The sequence below is a fragment of the Myxine glutinosa genome, chromosome 14 (genome assembly GCF_964187855.1).
Source record: "Myxine glutinosa chromosome 14, kmMyxGlut1.1, whole genome shotgun sequence".
Taxonomy (NCBI): Eukaryota; Metazoa; Chordata; class Myxini; order Myxiniformes; family Myxinidae; genus Myxine; species Myxine glutinosa.
Window position 1 is genome coordinate 932,453 of NC_136274.1, and position 18,563 is coordinate 951,015.

Below are 18,563 nucleotides of genomic sequence, written 5' to 3' on the forward strand. Positions count from 1 at the left end.
TGTTTAATCACAGCTCAACACGTGTGCTTCCAGCCAGTCGCCATGCCGCCCCAACCTCCACACGTTCCGCCTCCTCATGGAAGCCCAACCTTGCTCCCGATCAGGAGCGACTGCCCGATTACCTCAGAGCACAACATGCTCCATTCCATTACCGTAAAGCACAATATGCTCCTGTTATTCCCACTCACAAACCACAAGGAAGCAGTACCTATGTTACCTGTGGCCTATAGGTGAAGAGTTGTACTACAAAGGTTAGAATTAAAAAGAATGTGAAGGAGCTGGGGCTCCCACGTCGATCGGAAGAATGGACGCGACAAAAAGCTGGAATTCATCCGAGTTGCTTTAATCAAACCAAACACTCAGGCACTCTGAAAAGCCCGTTTATCGGGCAGCAATAAATATACATATTATCCCGGAGCGTTTGCCCAGGAAAGGCGAGAGGGGGCGTGGCCCAGCGTCCTGGCTGCGGCCTGGCAAGTTGAGGGCGAGCCTGCCCGGGCGTCCTGGACGAGCCCGGCATGGTGATCGCTCCGCGTCCTTGATAGGTGCAAGGCGATTGTGAAAACCCAGCGGTAGCCGCTACACACGTCGCCCCAGAATCGACTTGCACCGGCAGGGTCAATTTGAGGGGGGTCCTGATGACCCGGCCGAAGCGACCCCTGGCGGGTCGTGGGAGGGGGTCCGGTGTGGTGGTGGGCGGTCGAGTGGGGGGCACCGTGGACGGGGGGCGGCCTCGCCGCGGCGGAAGGGCCACCCGTGGTGGGTGGTCGACGTCCACGTGCGCCGGCTTGAGGCGGTCCACCGCAATCCGGTCCGACCTGCCGCCGATGTCGATGACGAACGACTTGTCGTCCCGTCGCAGCACCCGGAAGGGCCCGTCGTACGGCGGCCGGAGTGGCCCCCGATGTGCGTCGTGACGCACAAAAACATACTCCGCTGTGCGAAGTGCTGGGGGGACGTAGGACTGGGGGTCACCGTGGTGGGATGTTGGCACGGGGGCAAACCGTCGGGCGGCCTCCTGGAGGTCCGAGCGCTGGTGAGCTGCGGACCAGGGACTGGTAGCGTCGGGCACGAATTCGCCCGGGATGCGTAGCGCCTGGCCATAGACAAGCTCGGCGGTGGATGCCTGGAGGTCCTCCTTGGGGGCCGTGCGGAGGCCCAAAAGGACCCACGGTAGCCGGTCGGCCCAACCGCCGTCTTGAAGGCCGGCCATGAGCGCGGCCTTCATGGAGCGGTGGAATCGCTCGCACAACCCGTTTGCTTGGGGGTGGTAGGCCGTAGTACGGTGGAGCTTGACCCCCAGGTTGCGGGCGACCGCGCCCCACAGCTTGGAGGTGAACTGTGGTCCGCGGTCTGACGAGATGTCCGCCGGTGCGCCGAAGCGGGCGACCCAGGTGGCGATGAAAGCCTGCGCCACGTCGGCGGTGGTGGTGGAGACGAGGGGAACGGCCTCCGGCCACCTGGTGGTCCTGTCCACCATGGTGAGCAGGTGTGTGAACCCCCGTGACGGGGGGAGGGGGCCCACCAGATCCACGTTGACGTGGTCGAAACGTCGTTCGGGCACGGTGAAAGGTGCCAGCGGGGCCTGGGTGTGTCGGTGGACTTTGGCCCGTTGGCAGGCCGTGCAGGTGCTGGTCCAATCGCGGACGTCCCGACGAAGGCCGTGCCAGACGAATCGCGCCGACACCAGCTTCTGGGAAGCTTTCCGGCCCGGGTGGGAAAGGCCGTGGAGGGAGGCGAAGATGCGGCGTTGCCAGGTGACGGGCACGATGGGGCGAGGCTGGCCTTGGGAGACGTCGCAGAGCAGGACAGTGTCCGCGAAGGGGATGTCGGCCAGGCGGAGGCCCGTGTCCGCCGCCCGGAGGGCTTGCACCGTGGTGTCGGTGGTTTGGTCCGCCGCCATAAGCGCAAAGTCCACGCCCAGGTGGACCGCGTTCGCGCTGGCCCGGGAAAGACAGTCGGCCACGGCGTTGTTTTTGCCGGCGACGTGCCGGATGTCCGTGGTAAACTCCGACACGGCGGAGAGGTGGCGCTGTTGGCGGGCCGACCACGGCTCCGTGACCTTGGCCATGGCGTAAACCAACGGCTTGTGGTCGACGAACGCCGTGAAAGGTCGGCCCTCCAGGAGGTGGCGGAAATGGCGGACGGCCAGGTGTAGACCGAGGAGCTCCCGGTCAAACGTGCTGTATTTGAGCTCGTTCGGCCGGAGCTGCCGGCTGAAAAAAGCGAGTGGCTGCCAAACCCCGTTCACCCATTGCTCATGTACGGCGCCCACCGCGTAGTCGGAGGCATCCGTGGTGAGGGCGATGGGAGCGTTGAGCACCGGGTGAGCGAGCAGTGTTGCGTCGGCGAGGGCCCGCTTTGAGCTTTGGAAGGCCGCATCAATTGCTGCGGACCAGGCGATGTCGTGCTTGGCCGGCTTGCCCCGAAGGGCTTCGTAGAGGGGCCGCATGAGTTGAGCAGCGCGGGGCACGAAGCGGTGATAAAAATTCACCATTCCCAGGAATTCCTGCAGGGCCTTTATGGTGCGGGGACGCGGGAACGTGGTGATGGCCTCGACCTTGGTTGGCAGCGGCACGGCCCCGTTCTTGGTGATGTGGTAGCCCAAAAAATCAACGGCCGTCGTGCCGAAGTGGCATTTGGCCGGGTTGACGATGAGGCCGTGCTCGCTGAGGTGCCCGAACAGTGTTCGGAGGTGGAGGAGGTGCTCGGCCCGGGACGTGCTGGCGACGAGGATGTCATCCAGGTAAACGAAAAGGAACGGCACGTCACGCAGCACGCCGTCCATCAAGCGCTGGAATGCCTGAGCCGCGTTCTTGAGACCAAACGGCATCCGCAAGAATTCGAATAAGCTGAACGGCGTGATGACTGCCGTTTTAGGGACGTCGGCCGCCCTGACAGGTACCTGGTGATATCCCCATATGAGATCAATTTTCGAAAAAATGACCCGTCCCGCCAGACGGGCGGAGAAGTCTTGGATATGCGGGATCGGGTACCTGTCGGGGGTGGTAGCATCATTGAGACGGCGGTAGTCGCCACACGGGCGCCATCCACCCCCCGGCTTTGGCACGATGTGCAGTGGCGAGGCCCACGCGCTATCGGAGCGCCGCACGATGCCGAGGTGCTCCAACGCGTCGAATTCGGCCTTCGCCATGGCGAGCTTGGCTGGGTCGAGGCGGCGGGCCCTGGCGTAGACCGGCGGGCCCGTGGTTGGTATGTGGTGCTCGATCCCATGCCGTACTGCGACGGCCGAAAACGTCGGCCGCGTGAGGGCCGGGAAATCCGTGAGCAGGCGAGCAAACTCGTTCGCCGCCGGGATGGCGCATGCCAGCTCGGTCGGCGCAGAGCTGCTCAATGTGCATACCAGGGAGCTGAAGGTTTCGGCGTTGATTAAACGACGCCGTTGGACGTCCACCAGCAGTCCGTGTGCGCAGAGGAAGTCGGCGCCTAGCAGAGCCATGGGCACGTTTGCGGTTACAAACGTCCAAGCAAAGCGTTGGCCGCCGAAGCAGAGGGTGACGTTGCGTGGGCCGAAGGTGCGGATGGTCGATCCGTTGGCCGCAACCAAGGAGGGGCCGCAAACCGCGGATTGCCTGTCCTGGTCAGAGGCGGGTATGACGCTCAGTTGGGCGCCGGTGTCGCACAGGAAGCGCCGTCCGGACGCTTTATCCATGATGAACAGTAAGTTGCCCGTGTGGCCGGCGCTCATGGCTGGTAATGAACGCCGGCCCGGCCGTTTCCCGGCCTGCCGAAGGTGCACGGGGGTCGGCATGTCCGGGCCTTCTGTCCGAACCTGGCATGATAGTAACACCACGCTTGGTCAGGTGGAGGCCCCGGTCGTCGTGCTGGAGGTGGTCGGCTCGGTGTAGCGGCCGCCAATTGCGTCGGCAGTTCGGTCGTCGACCGTGCCGGGTGCTCGGGCGCCATGGGTGTTGCGTCGGACGGCGGTGGGTCCCATGTCGCCGCTGCGATGCGCTGTCCTGCGGCGGAGATCTTGTCGGCTTCTCTGGCAAGGGCCCGGGGATCTGTGATCGTCGTGCTTGCCAGGGCGAGGCGTACCGGGTTAGGCAGCTGACGGAGGAACAGCTCCCGGAACAGGAATGCCGGAGAGTGCTCGCCGAGCAGTGAAAGCATGTAGTCCATTCGCTCGGAAGGGCGCATGTCGCCGAGCTCGGGCAGGTCGAGCAGGCGCCATGCGCGTTCCGCCGATGGGAGGGCGAAAGCATCGAGGAGAAGCTTCTTAATCGCGCCGTATTCGTCAGCAGCTGGCGGGCTCTCGAGGAGGCTCAGGGCGCGGGCCGCGGTGGCCGAACCGAGCGCTGCTACCACATGGTGGAAGCGGGTGTCGTCGGCCGTGATGCCTCGCAGGGCGAACAGGGAATCCGCCTGTGCGAACCAAACCGCCGCGTGAGCCTCCCAGAAGGTAGGCAGTTTAAGGGCGACTGCCGTGTCCATGTCGGTAGGTCACCAATGAAGGAGCTGGGGCTCCCACGTCGATCGGAAGAATGGACGCGACAAAAAGCTGGAATTCATCCGAGTTGCTTTAATCAAACCAAACACTCAGGCACTCTGAAAAGCCCGTTTATCGGGCAGCAATATATATACATATTATCCCGGAGCGTTTGCCCAGGAAAGGCGAGAGGGGGCGTGGCCCAGCGTCCTGGCTGCGGCCTGGCAAGTTGAGGGCGAGCCTGCCCGGGCATGCCCGGGCATGCCCGGGCGTCCCGACCGAGGCCTGGCAAGTTGAGTGCGGGCCTGCCCGGGCGTCCTGGATGAGCCCGGCATGGTGATTGCTCCGCGTCCTTGATAGGTGCAAGGCGATTGTGAAAACCCAGCGGTAGCCGCTACAAATGCATGCTTAGGAATGCTTTAACATGTATATCTGTGATCCATGTTGAGACAGGCAGGCAATGTGTGTAAAAGACAGCGCAGATTGAGGTGTGTCACACGAATTGTTATTTTGTAGCGGTTACCGGTAGCATGACACAATTACCCTTCACCGGCCGATGACGCAACCGGCGAGCGGTCACGTGTCCGGACTCGCCCGGGCGTGTTGAGACTTGCCTTTACCGGGCGAACGCTTGCCCTGCATACCACGCCCCATTGAGAGGCGTGGCTTATCTATTTGCATACCACGCCCTGCCTGAGAGGCGTGGCTTTTGTGTGTTGAGTTTCTGATATATATTGCCGCCTGTTCGATGGGCTGATTCAGTGCTTTGAGTTCGTTTGAGTGAGCTGGGAATAAATAGCTCAGAGAAACTTAATTCCTGGCATCGTCCATTTTGTCCGATTTTATCGTGCGAGCACAGCTCCCACAATCGGTGGCCACAGCCCGGACTTCCTCTTCCGCGAGCTGTTTCTCCAGTGGCTACCCGGGCAGGTACGGTTAGCTTTGGCTAATTCGCCCATCACGGACCCTCGCGCCCTGGCCAAGGAGGCCGATAAATTTTTCTCAGCCAGGCGACACGTCGGAGCGGCCGCCTGGGACCCTGGGCCGACCGAGGCAATGCCCGCGCCACGACCGGCGCCTCCACCGGCCGAGTCCGCGCCACTGACGGCTGCGGCCGCCGCGACGCCCCGTCGACCGAACCCGACGCGACCGCCGGAGCCTCCACCAGAGCGGACCATGTGCTATTACCATGCCAGGTTCGGGCAGAAGGCCAGAACGTGCTGCCCACCGTGCACTTTCGGCGGGGCGGGAAACGACCAGGCCGTCGCTCGCTGCCTGCCATGAGCGCCGGCCATTCAGGAAGCCTTCTGTTTATCACGGACACGGAGTCCGGGCGGCGTTTTTTGTGTGACACCGGCGCTCAGCTGAGCGTGATACCCACCTCGGTGGAGGACAAACAGGCCGCGCTTTGCGGCCCCGCCTTGGTCGCCGCAAACGGTTCCTCCATCCGCACCTTCGGTTCGCGCAGCGTCACATTCTGCTTCGGGGGCCAGCGCTTCAGGTGGGACTTCATCACGGCGAACGTGCCCATGGCCTTGCTGGGTGCAGATTTTCTTTGCGTGCATGGGCTTTTGGTCGACGTCAAACGGCGTCGGCTCATCAACGCGGAGACCTTCAGCTCGCTCGCTTGCTCATTGAGCGGCTCCGCTCCGACCAAGCTAGCCTGCGCGCTCCCGGCCGTGGACGATTTCACCCGCATACTCACCGAGTTTCCCGCCCTCACGCAGCCGACGTTTTCGGCCGTCACCGTCAAGCACGGCGTCGAACACCACATCCCGACCACAGGTCCACCGGTCTATGCCAGGGCTCGCCGCCTCGACCTTGCCAAACTCGCCATAGCAAAGGCGGAATTCGATGCGCTGGAGTGATTGGGAATTGTGCGGCGCTCGAATAGCGCGTGGGCCTCGCCCCTGCACATCGTGCCCAAACCGGGTGGCGGATGGCAACCATGCGGCGATTACTGCCGCCTCAATGACGCCACCACCACCCCCGACCGGTACCCGATACCACACATACAGGACTTTTCTGCCAGTTTGGCGGGGCGGGTGATCTTCTCCAAGGTCGACCTGATTCGGGGCTACCACCAGGTACCTGTCCGGCCGGCCGACGTTCCGAAGACGGCTGTAATTACACCTTTTGGCCTCTTCGAGTTCCTCCGAATGCCGTTCGGCCTTAAGAACGCGGCCCAGGCCTTCCAGCGGCTGATGAACAGTGTGCTGCGCAATCTCACCTTTCTGTTCGTCTACCTGGATGACATTCTCATCGCCAGCACTTCCCGGGTGGAGCACCTCGTCCACCTGCGCATGCTTTTTGAGCGCCTCAGCCAGCACGGCCTCATCATCAACCCGGCGAAATGCCAGTTTGGCGTAACGGCCGTCGACTTCCTGGGGCACCGCATCACGAAGCGTGGGGCCGTCCCACTGCCTACCAAGGTGGAGCACAGCTCCCACAATTTCGCTATACAGTACAACTGCTGGTCTAGAGTTAGTACTGTGTCTTGTTCTTTCACTATACAGTACAACTTATGGTCTAGAGATAGTGCTGTGTCTTGTTCTTTCACTATACAGTACAACTGCTGGTCAAGAGATAGTGCTGTGTCTTCTCCTTTCGCTATACAGTACAACTGATGGTCTAGACTCTAGAGATAGTGCTGTGTCTTGTTCTTTCGCTATACAGTACAACTGATGGTCTAGAATTAGTACTGTATCTTGCTCTTTCGCTATACAGTACAACTGATGGTCTAGAGATAGTGCTGTGTCTTGTTCTTTCGCTATACAGTACAACTGATGGTCTAGAGTTAGTACTGTATCTTGCTCTTTCGCTATACAGTACAACTGATGGTCTAGACTCTAGAGTTAGTGCTGTGTCTTGTTCTTTCGCTATACAGTACAACTGATGGTCTAGAGTTAGTGCTGTGTCTTGTTCTTTCGCTATACAGTCCAACTGAAGGTCTAGAGTTAGGACTGTCTTGCTCTTTCGCTATACAGTACAACTGATGGTCTAGAGATAGTGCTGTGTCTTGTTCTTTCACTCTACAGTGCAACTGCTGGTCTAGAGATAATGCTGTGTCTTGTTCTTTCGCTATACAGTACAACTGATGGTCTAGAGATAGTGCTGTGTCTTGTTCTTTCGCTATACAGTCCAACTGCTGGTCTAGGGATAGTGCTGTGTCTTGTTCTTTCGCTATACAGTCCAACTGAAGGTCTAGAGTTAGGACTGTGTCTTGCTCTTTCGCTATACAGTACAACTGATGGTCTAGAGATAGTGCTGTGTCTTGTTCTTTCACTATACAGTACAACTGCTGGTCTAGAGATAGTGCTGTGTCTTGTTCTTTCGCTATACAGTACAACTGATGGTCTAGAGATAGTGCTGTGTCTTGTTCTTTTGCTATACAGTACAACTGATGGTCGAGAGTTAGTACAGTATTGTGGCAGACACGAAAGCTCACTGGCACGAGGGCATCATTCCGCGCACCAAGTGGGCGGCGGCCACGCCCGAGGGGTAGGCGTGGCCGCGGGATATACACCGGGCGCGCAGCCCGGAACGCTCCAGTGTTACAGTGGAGCTCTTGAATAAAGACTCTTACAACTTACCGCGTTGTCCGCTTCCTCCTTGCTTACAAGCAGCGTGCGTAACACCGTGCTTCAGTATCTTGCTCTTTCGCTATACAGTACAACTGATGGTCTGGAGTTAGTGGTTTGTCTTGTTCTTTCGCTACACAGTACAACTGAAGGTCTAGAGTTAGGACTGTGTCTTGTTCTTTCGCTATACAGTACAACTGATGGTCTAGAGATAGTGCTGTGTCTTGTTCTTTCGCTATACAGTACAACTGAAGGTCTAGAGTTAGGACTGTGTCTTGCTCTTTCGCCATACAGTACAACTGATGGTCTAGAGTTAGTGCTGTGTCTTGTTCTTTCGCTATACAGTACAACTGATGGTCTAGAGTTAGTACTGTATCTTGCTCTTTCGCCATACAGTACAACTGATGGTCTAGAGATAGTGCTGTGTCTTGTTCTTTCGCTATACAGTACAACTGATGGTCTAGAGTTAGTACTGTATCTTGCTCTTTCGCCATACAGTACAACTGATGGTCTAGAGTTAGTGCTTTGTCTTGTTCTTTCGCTATACAGTACAACTGAAGGTCTAGAGTTAGGACTGTGTCTTGTTCTTTCGCTATACAGTACAACTGATGGTCTAGAGATAGTGCTGTGTCTTGTTCTTTCGCTATACAGTACAACTGATGGTCTAGAGTTAGTACTGTATCTTGCTCTTTCGCCATACAGTACAACTGATGGTCTAGAGTTAGTGCTTTGTCTTGTTCTTTCGCTATACAGTACAACTGAAGGTCTAGAGTTAGGACTGTGTCTTGTTCTTTCGCTATACAGTACAACTGATGGTCTAGAGATAGTGCTGTGTCTTGTTCTTTCGCTATACAGTACAACTGAAGGTCTAGAGTTAGGACTGTGTCTTGTTCTTTCGCTATACAGTACAACTGAAGGTCTAGAGTTAGTACTGTATCTTGCTCTTTCGCTATACAGTACAACTGATGGTCTAGAGTTAGTACTGTATCTTTTCCAAGGCATACTTTATCTGAAACATCGATACACCTTTGAATGACTGTCCTGAATTCACTGAATTCGTTCATTTCACCAGAAAGAAAAGCATGAACATAAGCCTAAGTTTAAGTTAAATACAAGTTTGTTTAAACATGACGTAATGGCATGTAAGTAGCATGGTTTCCATGGCAACTTATTTCCAGATTTGTTTAGATTATGAAGCTTGACACAGGTAATTTCCCACCACCTTTCAAATATGTGCGCAGCCTCCCAGTAGACTACAGCCTCCATCGTATACAGTAATCATTTACATAGTCATACATGTAAATATACATGTAAATGTAATATATGTAAATATATACTGAAACGCAAAAGAAACTTACCACCTTTGAAACCTTTAAATATCAACAATAACACTGCGTGTAGTAAATGTGTGAACTTATTTGTGGACAATAGTGTCCTCACTGTCAGACAAAACGGTCATGGATGGTCACTTGAACCTTCAATGGTCACTTCATAGCACAGCTGTTGAACAGCCGTTTTGACTGTCAGTGATTAGCCAAGGGGTACGGGATGATTTTAATGAGCTGCACGTGATGTCTTGATATTGGCTTTAAAAAGGCCAGTGCAAAATGGGCATTTTGACCAAAACATTTGACCATTTTGACCAACTTCAAAAAGACCGAAAACGCAAAAGAAACTTATCACTTGTTTGAAATGTAATAAAATTGTAACAGTTCAAAATAAAACAAACCAACAATTGCTAATTGAAACATTGGCATTTTATTGATGACATGTCATGTTTTTGACCAAGATACACCATCTCATCAGTTTGTTCTACAGTACAGAACAGCACAGGGTGCAATGCCAGTCCCCTTTCAATAGCGTGTGTGGCCACCATTGTTTTGGATACAGTCAGTGCATCGTCGGCGTATACTGCCTACCAGTCTTTGGATGGATTGCTGCTGGATTCTGTCCCACTCAGTCCTCAATGTCTGAAGCAGCTCTGCCCGTGTCCTGGCCCTGCCAACTACGCGTCTCCCAAGCTCATCCCACAGGTGCTCTATGGGATTCAGGTCAGGGGAGAGCGCAGGCCACTGCATGGTGTTGATGTTCTCGCCTTGGAGAAATGCAGTGGTAAAGCGAGCAGCATGGGGACGAGCGTTGTCATGCTGAAAGGTTCTCAGTTCTGGGTGGTCTAGCAGGAATGGCAGCAGATGAGGTCGCAGGATGTTATCCACATACCGCTGGGCGTTAAGATTCCCATCCACAACCACCAGTGGCGTCCTGTACCGGCCTGATATGGCGGCCCACACCATCACACTTGGGCCACCCCACCTGTTGGCTTGACGCACGCAACAATCGGCATATCGCTCGCCAGTTCTTCTCCAGACACGCTCACGCCCATCAGGACTGTCCACACAGAACCTTGACTCATCGCTGAAAGGGACCTCGTTCCACTGTGGCAAGGTCCACCGCTGATGCTGCTGGCACCATCTCTGTCAGTTGCGGCGATGGGCAGCCGTCATCACGGGGCCTCTGTATGGTCTTCTGGCAGTCAGACCATAGTCATGCAGTCGTCTTCGTGCAGTATCATTGGAGATCCGTGGGTTTGCACGCCCCGGAGTTTCTGCCGCAGTGCGGGATGCTGGACGGAATCGATCCCGCAGGTGACTTCGGACCATCTGCTCTGCCTGCCTTGCAGTGGTGACTCTTGGCCTCCCTGATCGAGGTCTGTCATCTGCAGAGTTGTGGAGGGTGTCTCTGTCCACCAGGGCCGATATCGTCTGGTGTGAACAGCCAAGGCGACGTGCCACTTCACGGTAGCTCAGTCCGCCTTGCAGCATGCCCAGGGCACGCTGCCGTTGATCCCTTGACAATCGTGGCATGTTGATTGAAATGCCCATTTTGCACTGGCCTTTTTAAAGCCAATATCAAGACATCACGTGCAGCTCACTAAAATCATCCCGTACCCCTTGGCTAATCACTGACAGTCAAAACGGCTGTTCAACAGCTGTGCTATGAAGTGACCATTGAAGGTTCAAGTGACCATCCGTGACTATTTTGTCTGACAGTGAGGACACTATTGTCCACAAATAAGTTCACACATTTACTACACGCAGTGTTATTGTTGATATTTAAAGGTTTCAAAGGTGGTAAGTTTCTTTTGCGTTTTCGGTCTTTTTGAAGTTGGTCAAATTTTTCGGTCAAAATGCCCATTTTGCACTGGCCTTTTTAAAGCCAATATCAAGACATCACGTGCAGCTCATTAAAATCATCCCGTACCCCTTGGCTAATCACTGACAGTCAAAACGGCTGTTCAACAGCTGTGCTATGAAGTGACCATTGAAGGTTCAAGTGACCATCCGTGACCGTTTTGTCTGACAGTGAGGACACTATTGTCCACAAATAAGTTCACACATTTACTACACGCAGTGTTATTGTTGATATTTAAAGGTTTCAAAGGTGGTAAGTTTCTTTTGCGTTTTCGGTCTTTTTGAAGTTGGTCAAAATGGTCAAATTTTTTTGTCAAAATGCCCATTTTGCACTGGCCTTTTAAAAGCCAATATCAAGACATCACGTGCAGCTCATTAAAATCATCCCGTACCCCTTGGCTAATCACTGACAGTCAAAACGGCTGATCAACAGCTGTGCTATGAAGTGACCATTGAAGGTTCAAGTGACCATCCGTGACCGTTTTGTCTGACAGTGAGGACACTATTGTCCACAAATAAGTTCACACATTTACTACACGCAGTGTTATTGTTGATATTTAAAGGTTTCAAAGGTGGTAAGTTTCTTTTGCGTTTCAGTATACATGTAAATGTGTGTACATAAGGCATTAGTGTGTATATCCAGTATTGATGCAAGCAAGGTAACACATGTAAATGTACACGCAAATGTAATACATGTAAATATACATGTAAATGTAATACATGTAAATATACATGTAAATGTATGTACATAAGGCATTAGTGCGTATATCCAGTATTGATGCAAGCAAGGTAACACATGTAAATGAACACGCAAATGTAATACATGTAAATATACATGTAAATGTATGTACATGAGGCATTAGTGTGTATATATTGCGATACTGACCTGATTAATGTACTCTAGTCATTTCCATAGCAATTAATCAATACTCGGTTGGTGATTATTTTTGATCATTCGACCATAAGGTTCATTATGGAAGTTAAATAAAATCCATCTTACTATAATTCACCAAATGTCCGTCCGTCTGTCTGTCTGTCTGTCTGTCTGTCTGTTCGAAGGTACCGTAAAAACTGCTGAACCGATCGCAAAGATATTGTTGCGGATATGGGATTTGCATCCATCCATATCCGCTTGTAAATATTCCCCTATTTCCTCAATACTTCCCAACTCTCCCCAATCCCCCATTCCCTAGTCCCATTTTCTGTAAACAACACTCTGTAGACCCGACCTCCCCCTATTTCCCCCATTAAATGTCGCACCCAGGTTCACCGCATCTCATGTAAGACAACTATAGGACATCTTGCTAGTTATTCTTAGTCTATGTCAGTTAAGGATTCGTTTAAATTAATTCTGACCCTTCGTTGCACCAGAATGTGATTGTATGGCACCGTTAGGAAGTTTAGGACCTCCCAATACCTCCCCGCAGCTCTTCCTCACAGTTCAACAACAACAACAACAACAACAACGAGCGCAGGGAGTGCGCGTCCTCACTCCGGCTTGGTAGGAGTGGTGGGAGGGCACCAGGCCTTCCCAACGAGCCGCCATCGGACATGTGCTCGACGGGGTTACCAAACAGGGGCTCCCTGTCGGCTCCTCATCAAGGGCGGAGCCCGGTAACCCCCGCACCCAATGGAAGCGGCGGACCGGCCCCAGTGGGGCGGAACCAACCAGCCGAGGGCGTGTCACTCCCCGCTGAGCATGCGCAGTGAGAGGGAGGTGAAGTCAGATGCGCGCTGAGCTTGGAGCAAGCAAGACCACCTCCGAGCGCTGTGAGACCTCCCTGCATCTTTTGAACCGTGCTTTATCCTGTCCCCGAGCCAAGGTGCACCTTGTGCCATCGACCGACCTGCCCATCCCCGCCATCAATCCCCGTGTGAGTCTACCTTGTCCGTTTGTCCGTAGTCTGTCCGGGAATAGATAAGATTGTATTTAAGTGCCCATCTCTTCTGTGTCTTTACCTCACTCTGCCTTGTAATCTACCCCCTTTTCTCCACCACTGTAATTATACCCTCCTCCGGAGGTCTTGAGAACTGTACCCCTTGCGTCGTTTCATCTATCCCAGTCGTCGTGTCCTTTCCATCATTGATTTAGCATAGCGTGATTTGGCCAACGTCTGGGTGAATCGGGTGAGTGTAAGGGAAGAAAAGGGGAGCAACTGTTCGGTCGCGGAGCCTCCGCTCGGCAAATATAACATCTAAACTGCGGTCCATAACAACTGGTGTCAGGAGTGGGATACGAGGCCCGAACCAAATTTTTTTTAAACAGCTAGAAAAAATTTGGTCAAAATTATAAAGTACCGAAATTGCTTTTGTTTTACAAAAACCCGAATTTTGAAAGTCACGCTATGGGAGATCAAGACGGCTGGGTTCCGGTAGAGGAGAGTGAGGCAGGGTCGATCCAGGACCAAATTGAGGGACATGAGGAGAGCGAAGCAGTGAGGGCGGCAGGTTCGCAAAATGGCGGCGCAAGGCATGGGGAAGAGGAGCGCGAACAACAGGTTGGCGCCGCGCAGGGGATTGCGGTAGCTGTACCCGTGCCGCCGATGGATATGCAGGTCCTCATGGCGCAAACAGGGGCCCTGTTGGCCCAGAATAGCGAACAATTGGAACAAAGGATGGGGTCCAATAGCGAGAAATTAAGGAATGACATGGGGTCCAATAGCGAGAAATTGAGGGAGGACATGGGGGCCCAGATCGGAGGGTTAAGGAGTAGAATAGAGGGATTAGACAATAGATTAGGGGAAATGCAGGAGGGGTTAACGGGGGTAGAAAACAGAATGGCCGCTCAAGAGAATCAAATGGAAGGGATGAAAAAGGGGTTAGAGGGGTTAGAAAACAGTATGGAAGGCAAATTGAGGGACATGAGGGACCAAGCGGAAAGGGAAGTTAAACAAATGGGGCAGCAGATAGAGGGGGTCAGAATGGGGGTAGAAACTAAATTGGATGCTCACAGGGAGGAAATGGAGCAGATGAGGGTGGCATCTGGGCAGGAGATGCAGGTGATGGGAGGAGAGATCAGAAGAGGTGTGAGTGAGGAGGTCGGAGGAGTGCGCGAGGAGGTGAGGCACTGTGAGGAGCGCATGGAGAAGGAGGTGAGAAAGGGGACTGTAAAATTGCAAGGTGGTATAGAGGAGTTGACGCTGGGAGTGGAACAGCTGACGGAGGGACAAAAAGAACTAACGGAGCAGGTTCAAAGGAACACTGCGGTATTAGGAGGGTTAAAAGCGACACAAAACGACATAAAAAATGACTTGATAGCGACACAGAGGCAATGTCAGATGGTACGTGAGGGACTGACAACGAGGTTGGACGAGGTGACAGAGGTAATGGAGACGAAGGACCGGCAGGTGAGGACGCACATAGAAACGGTCAAGGTGGCCTTCGAGGACGAGCTTGAGGAGACGCACCGGGAAATAAAAGAGGTGAAGCAGAAATTAGAAGAAGTGGAAGAAGGGGTGAGCGAAATTAAGAAGCGACGGAGAGGGGATAAGAAAGAGATAAAAGAGGAAGTAAAAGAATTGGTCCAAAGTCTGTGTTCGGATCGTGATGATGTGCTCATTAACCGGATGAGGGATTCACAGGTGATGGAGGAGAAGCGAAGAGAAAGAGGACCCGGTGTAAGTGGTGACCAATATGGTCGTGCGTATGATGCGCCAGGTGATTTAATGAGCTTGGGGGTCGAGATGGACCCGGGTGTTCGTGAGAGGCCGTTGGTGAAGTATGCGACAGGTCTGGTGTGCGAAAAAGGAGGTGTGCGAGAAAGTCCGACTCTGGGGTGTGTGAGGAAAAAGTGCGCGCCAAGGAGTGAGGGTGCTGTCGAGAGTGAGTCGGTCGTAGCGCGTGTGCGAGGGAGCACATGGAAGCGCGTAGTGAGGAGTGTTACAGAGGATGTAACGGAAGAATGCACGCCTGTGGTGAGTGTTACAGAGGGTGTAATGGGAGAGTGTGCGCGAGAGTGTGCCCGAGAAAGGTGTGTAACGGACAGGTGCATGGGGAAAGAGTGCGCTGTCAAGAGTGAGGGAGAATGCACGCCTGTGGTGAGTGTTACAGAGGGTGTAACGGGAGAGTGTGCGCAAGAGTGTGTGCGAGAAAGGTGTGTAACGGACAGGTGCATGAGGAAAGAGTGCGCTGTCGAGAGTAAGGGTGAGTGCGCTGTCCAGAGTGGAGGTGAGAGTAGTAAGAGTGACACGGAGCGTGAGTTGGTTGTGGCAGGTGAGAGAGGATGTACACCTGGAATGGAAGGATGCACACCTGGAAGGGTAGAGCGTGTGTGGGAATGCACACTTGAGTTGGTAGTGAGGCACGTGGTTGGGTGTGCGAGTGAGAGCACACCTGTGATTGTCACAGAGGAGGTGACCGAGGAGGGGGCGCGAAGAGGTGTGTTGGTGAGTTGTGCGAACGGCGAATGTGTGCCAAAGTGTTCGGTGGTCAGGTGTGTGACCAAGTCTGTGAGCGGAATGAGTGTACCTGGGTGTGTAAGAGAAGGTGCAATGACCAAGAGCAGGGAGACGGCTGGATGTATGAGCAAGAAAGGGGTAGCGTATGCGTGTAAGCATGCAGGTGAGGCATCGACGGTAACCGGGTTAGAGGTTAGAACGACTTATAGCCGAATCGGGCCCTCGGTGCACGTCGGGCAGCTTTGCGTGCCGCGAGGACCAGCGGCGATCCGAACCACGGCGGTTTCGAAAGAACCGCCGTACGCGATCCACGCCGGGCCGCGCTTTGAACGGCCGCGTCCGTGCTCCATTAAGCGGAGCGGGCAGCCCGATAGGAAGGGTCGTCATGGCGACCCCTTTTTGTTGAGGCGTTCCGGCAGGTCGAGATCGGGCCATGGGATGGCTCCGTGCCGAGGTGGTGCGTGGGATCTTGGCCCGGGTAAGTGTCCTTCCCTGCACCGAGTGTCGGACGCATCCAGCCGCCGGCACCAAAGAACCCGCATTCATTGCTCGGCTGTACGAAGCCGAGCTTTAGAAGTGAATTGGCGCACCGAGAGGATCTAGTAAGTAGCCGGGTGATGAGGTTAGTGTTTTGGACCCAAAATTAGAAAAAGGCAAAAATTTGATGATTGGCAAAGGATTGGCAGTAATGATTGGCAGATGATGGGTAGTGATTGGCAAATTTTTGATTTGTTGAAATTTGATGTCAAAATTGGTAGTGGGAGGTGCCCGATGTGGTGGGATGGCAACTCTGTCATCCCTCACAGGTGGGGGCAAAGGAGCACTAGTTTTATGGGGTTGATGGCAGTGAAAACTAGCCCGGGTGGGTTAGGATATATAATGTAGGGATCTAGAGAGATGACATTAGGTAACGTTAAGGTTAGATAAGAGACTTGGTACCTGTAGTGGGGACGTAGTAGCTTAGTGTTTGATAATGACGTGGGAGCACTAAGTGTAAGGGACGACTGAGGAGCGCGAGTTTTAGAAGAGAGTAGACAGAGCAGATGATGCAGTATGAATGGAAGTGCTGGTGAGCAGCTTCAAATGAGGCATCAGTGAGGCAATGCTCCGAGGTGTATGTGAGTGTACAAGTGATGAATGAGAGAGCATTGCGGATGAGTGTCATGGTGAGTAGTGAGTGTTGTGGATCAGCGCGAATGCGCTTGGGGGAGAGAAGGGTGCAGGCGGCACCAAGTATGAGAGCACAGGTGTGCAAGTACAGGTGTGTGGAATATATGGAGCAGAGAATGAGTGGTGTGGAGAGAGTTGGAGTAAGTGGTACGGAGTGGTGGGCATGGTGCGAAGGTGTGGATGGGGGAAGAGTGGACCCCTTTCACGAGTACCCGGGGAGGGTAGTTTAAAGAGTAGTTATAAGGTATAGGTAAATTGTGGTTGGATATTGGCATTTGTGGTGTGGGTGAGAGAATGGTATTTGGATGGGTGCATTAGTGTTGTGGAAATGGCTGGGCGTGTAGCCTGTTAGTGTGTGTAGTTGGTTTGGGCACTCCACCACTGTGAGGATGTCGGCCAGGTGAGGCCGCAGGTGGGCTCTGGGAGCCGGTAGTAGTTGTTGTGGATGGGGCCCGAGGATCCGGAGGACGGACCCGGGTAGCCCAGTGCCAGAGGGCACCGAGTGGGGTGACAGAGCCAGGAGGGGCCTTCCCCAGTTAGTTAGGTTAGGGTGAGGAGCTAGGTAAGCTCGGGTGGCAACTGCAGTGGTGGAGGTGTGCAGGTGGGTAGACCTGCTGGGAGAGCTACACGTCGCAGCCCAGAAATTGTGCAAGGGCACCGGGAGATGAATCGGGGGAGTGAGACCCCAAATTGAGAAGCACCACAGTTTGGTCAATGGGAATTGGTTTTTAGAACCCATAGTGTAAGTTGGCCAATGGATTGGCAGGGAAAGACCCCGGGTAGTGTAAAGTGTGTTAATGTCATTTAGGAAATAGTTAGGATTGATGAACCTGTCGCACCATACGCAGCCACTTACCTGAGGTGATGATGATGACTCCACACCTGTGTTTTCTTTGTTTTGTGTTGCAGGAAATGAGAATTGCTGTTTGGATTTGTGAGACGCATCACGACGTGGATGAGACATTGGGGTGATTCCATCTCTCCCTCCTTAGGAGGGACTGATGATGAATTGGTGATGGCAAATTTTGATGTTGAGTTGGAAATGGCAAATTTGATTGGTTAGGAGGGAGAGAAGACGAATTTGGTTTATGGGAGGAACGGGGAAGACAGTAGGGACGTTTGTTGATGTGTAAAGTAGATGTTTATGGGTAGTGTTGTGTTTTGTGGATACAGTAAGGGGTAAGGGAGGGGCAATATAGGTTACCTGGTGGGGGGGGGGCGTACGGTAGGAACGTACCTGTCTCACCTGGTTCCCATGTGCCCCCAGTGTGCATTACCTTGTATTGCATGCACTTTTGCGCCCTTACCACCTTACTCACTTGTCTTCTTTTGTCTCCCACCTCCGAGGATCTGGCTTTGGGGCAGAGAGAGAGGAGAGAGAGGTGCTGGCTCCGCAGTTGTGGGCCTGTACTTCCGCTGCTTGCTGCCTGGATCGATACACCATATGGACCGCAATTTTTGTGGCCGCCCACAATGAACCGCAGTTCTTTTGCGGTCAAGCACCACCCGTGGATGGACCTGGGTCAACGTGGCACCTATGCCATACAGGTGAACCACTTTTAGTTGGCCCCCTGACGGCCACAATTAAGAAATGGACGCGGTTGGTGCCTTTCTTTATTTCTAAAGAAGCCAGAAGGCCAAGTGCACTCCATGAAGGCAAGACCAGCGGCAGAACATCGGCCGGCTGCGACACCACCGGTGACCATGGACACTTGATGGTGCATTGTTATTGAACACTTTATTGGTGCACCGGATGGTGCTGACTGTGCATTAT

The 18,563-nt window shown here is 53.8% G+C and overlaps 1 protein-coding gene across 1 annotated transcript in view; it reads right to left on the minus strand.

Moving 5' to 3' along the window:
* The window catches only part of LOC137440035 (replication protein A 70 kDa DNA-binding subunit-like), a 172,423-nt gene that overhangs the window by 136,182 nt on the left and 17,678 nt on the right, over positions 1 to 18,563 (minus strand). The gene's annotated exons all lie outside the window — the stretch shown is intronic.